The sequence below is a fragment of the Lathyrus oleraceus genome, chromosome 6 (assembly GCF_024323335.1).
Source record: "Lathyrus oleraceus cultivar Zhongwan6 chromosome 6, CAAS_Psat_ZW6_1.0, whole genome shotgun sequence".
NCBI classification, from domain to species: Eukaryota; Viridiplantae; Streptophyta; class Magnoliopsida; order Fabales; family Fabaceae; genus Lathyrus; species Lathyrus oleraceus.
Window position 1 is genome coordinate 425,673,479 of NC_066584.1, and position 4,684 is coordinate 425,678,162.

The following is a 4,684-nucleotide window of genomic DNA, read 5'->3' on the forward strand; positions in this document are numbered from 1 at the left end:
CAAAATTTGACTTTGGCTTTGTTGACCACATCTTGATTAATCTCGTTGCCTCGTATTCATCTCAATTTCTTAAACTTCGCGTGACAACTGGTTTGATTAGGTTTTGTGTGTTTTCGTTGCTTACCGTGTTGTATTTCGTTGTTTTAGCAAAACCTGGCCGATATCGTTGCCTCGTATTTATCTCGCTTATCTCTGTTGTGCGTGGCATCGCTTCGATTAGGTTTTGTGCGTTTTTATCTATTTAATTGTTTGTTTGTCGGTATTTTGACTGTATTTCGAATATATTAGAGTTTTCGTATTGTCCGATTCTTTGTGATTGTGTTTGTTAGCGTTTTCGTGATGTCGTGTTGATTTTATTATTGCCTAGGGTTGTTTATTTAATTACGTGTTGTGCCGTGTGATTTAATCGAGTCTGTTTGAGTCGTGTTGTTGATTTTACTGGTTTACCGGTTTACTGGTTTATTGGTTTTATCAATTTGTCAGTTTTGCTGTGCAAATTGTCATCGTTTTTATCGCGTTCGTGTCGCTCGATTTTATCGTATTTTAATCGTGTGCCGTTTAATATTATTTGTGCTTAATATTAATTGTGTTTAGTTGTTAATTAGTTTATTTAATTAGGATTAATATTATATTAGTTTATTATTATTATTATTATATAATATATAAATTATATTATTAATTTATGTTAGATATTTTTTAGGTTTCTTATTGTTTAAGTAATCTAAATATATATTATTAATTTATGTTAGATATTTTTTAGGTTTCTTATTGTTTAAGTAATCTAAATATATATTATTAATTTATGTTAGATATTTTTTAGGTTTCTTATTGTTTAAGTAATCTAAATATATATTATTAATTTATGTTAGATATTTTTTAGGTTTCTTATTGTTTAAGTAATCTAAATATATATTATTAATTTATGTTAGATATTTTTTAGGTTTCTTATTGTTTAAGTAATCTAAATATATATATATATATAGATGTGGTTAGTAAGAAAAAAAAAAGGAGGTGGATCAGTAAGGAAAAAACGTGTGGTGAGAGAAACAGAGAATTGAAAAGAAATATTTTTCCAAAAGCATTACCGTATTTTCACTTGTTCTTCATTTTCGGTAATCCAAAATCGTCCCGATTATTCACCGAAACACAAAACCGATTTCATATCTTTGAAGTTCGTTGAGTCCAGGTCACAAATATCCAAGGTTCATTTCATTCCGGCGTCGTTTCACCGATCAAAAGCGACGTTGAAGTCAGGTACTCACGAAGGCAGCCAGCACTGCGTCGATGACGGTTTCCAACTTTCGGTCGATCATTTGGACGATCAGAAGTTCATCCTCTTCACACAAGGTAATATTCTTCACTTATCTCTGAAATCGGAGCCAGCACTGCGTCGGTGACGGTTTCCAGCTTTCGGTCGATCATTTGGACGATCAGAAGTTCATCCTCTTCACACAAGGTAATATTCTTCACTTATCTCTGAAATCGGCAAAGTTCCGGCTTGCCGACATGTGTTTTAATATATTATTTATCTAAATATATATATATATATATATATATATATATATATATATATATATATATATATATATATATATATATATATATATTACTTTTGTCTATTATATATTATTTGTCTAAATGTACATATATATTATTTTTGTCTACTATATATTTATTGTCTAAAATATATATATATATATATATATATATATAATATATATATATATATATATATATATATATATATATATATATATATATATATATATATATTACTTTTGTTTACTAAATATTGTTTATCTTTTATTATTATTTTGCATATATGTTTTATTTAAATGTTAGTTAAATTAATTATTTGTTTAAATGTTTATTTTAATTAAATGTTTATTTATATCAAATGTTTATTTTGTCTAAAGTAAATGTTTATATTGTTTTTTTATATTTGTTTATGTTGTTACTAACCGTTTCGTTTCAGTTTCAGCTCGATTAACTCCACTAACTATTCGTAATACTAACTATTCATAGCTAATTGTGTTGTAATAATTTACTTTCTCGCATTTTTTATGTTCTGTATTGTGTGTTTAATCGCATTGTTCACGTTTTATGTTAAAAAATCGAAAAATCCAAAAAAAAGAAACCCGATGCGATTCCAACGGTCGCCGTTTAAGAAACCCTTTTCACACACTCACAAGCTTACTCTTGGGCTTCCTTATAATGAGCCCATTTATTTATTGTTTCAGGGTTTAGGCTCATTCAAATCTTTTGCCAGCTTTGGCTTTTCAGTTCAAAAACATTTTCAAAAGGACGTGTCAGTCTCGAAGCCTCCCGCCTAGGTCGAGCAAGAGATGGCAAGACACGCCAATCTAAAATCAACAAAACAGACTTTCCCCTTTTCTTTTGGGAGAACTACGTGGATTCTGATTTCTCCATTGCGCCTTGGAGATACGTAGGCATGAAGTCTACGACTTTATCGAGTCCAAAAACAATAAAATCAAGTTCTTTTCTCATCTTCCCAATCAAACGATCAAAGCGAAAAAAGCAAAGCATTCACATAAACATAAGCAAAAAGGTTCCTGTGGAGTACCACAGATGTAGAGGGTGTTAATACCTTCCCTTTGCATAACCAACCCCCGAACCCGTAACTCTAAAGGGATTTATCGTTATTTTTCCCTTCCTCTTTTTGGATAAAATAAAAGACGGTGGCGACTCTTGCATTTAAAATATTTTTCAAACGGGTTAAGTTCAATCAATACTTAATCTCGTGAAAAATCCCGCCGCGACACACACTAACTACTAACACTAACCATTAACCATTAACATTTACTTTTTGCTCTTTACTTTTATGCAATTTACTATTCTTGCACATATTATCCATTTGCTTTTCTCTTTGCTCACTTGAGCACATGTTTATGTTAATGCCATTTGCCTTTTGCTCACTTGAGCACATAATTGTGTATATACTATTGTGCTTGTGTTTTGTTTTGATTGTTGTGAACCAAATGCAAAGAATTGGACAAATGGACTTAGACTTTAGGACTTTCCCTATGCAAATTTGGAGTCAAAGAGCAACTAGGCATTGAGCCTTTAGAATGCTTAATATTGAAGATGACATTGAAAGGACCATATTCTAAATTCCCTCTTATCCATTCCTTGATTGTGTTATAGAACCTTTTGATGTGTGTTTTCTTTGTGCTAGGAGTTCCCACTTGAGCTTAATTGAGGAACCATTACCATGAGCTTCTAAGAGAGAGAGATCCAAGATGCATTGAGGAGTCTTTCCAAGAGTTCATTTGATTATTGATTGCTTGAGTTTATGCTTTGTGTGATTGCTTATTCCAAAGGATGGGAGCTACTTGGATCATCAATATGATCTCAAGAGAGGAACTCCATTGTGGTTTTGTTTCTTTATCCCTCACCTTCTTGCTTTACTTAGGACTTAGCCATTCTTCTTCTTCCCTCCACTCTAACCCAAGCCAAAACTTTTGTGCAAACATTTAACTCTTGTTTTCAACATTAGAAACCTAAGCCTTATGCTTTTGATTTTCAAACTTTCTTTTCGTAATACTTATTTTGAATTGAACCTTTAAATCAACATAGACCATTTGGTATATACTTCTAATTGGTAAATATAACCCATTTAAATGTGTTTTTGTGGTTTCAATGGCCACCCTCTTAATCAAAACTTTTTCATAACCTTTAGCTTTTAGGTTTGAGTTATCTTTGTGGTAGATGTAATACTCACCTATATCCTTAGTGATGGACAATGAGTCTTCCATGCTTATTATAGGATTAACCCCTCACTAGCATGTTGAAGCTATCCTCACATGGTGGATTTGTAGTTTTAGGTTGAGTTTTATCCCTTTGATAACAAAAGACCTTAAGGCTTTTGGACCAATCAATTCACTAACTCATTTTGAGATTTTTACCCCGAACTACGAGGTTTTGATCCTAATCTTTTTTAAGATGGTACGTAGGCAATGGGTTTTATCCATCGAAACATAAAAATGTAAATAACTTGTATATTCTCTTCTCATCTCTTCAATCATGTTTGCACAATTTTTTTCACAAAATATCAACCTTACAACAAATGTGAAAAGGGCTCCCTAGGAGTACCTAGGATGTTTTGGGTGCCTAACACCTTCCCATTACATAACCAACCCCCTTACCCAGATCTCTGATTTCTCTTTTACTAGTTTTTGTTAAAAATATTAGGTTTTTATTCGCTTTCTAACCATTCCTTTGGATAAATAGAAGTGCGGTGGCGACTCGACTTGTATGATTTACCTTGGATTTAGTCAATATCTCTAATGACAACGAATACCCCGCTACAAAAAGCAATTAATAATAAGAGTTAGTCAAATTTTAGTTGATTAGATGTTTGCTTTTCAATTGTTTAAGTCATTCTTTGGAGAACGCTCAACCCTCTATTCACAAGCATGGATCCTTGAACCAAGACATCTTCCAAAGGAAGGAAAAAATGCCAAGTTTCCACACAATACCATGAAATGGGGGAGACTTACAATCTCACTTACTATAATGCTATGCTTTTGGGTCAAAATTTAGCGCTATGTTAAACAATCGTAATTGGACTTATGTAGAAGTCACAACTATCTGAGGCCGGGCAATAAAAATCTTGGTGTTAATGCATGTTAGAGATATGGTATAATGAACCATACTCCTAAAA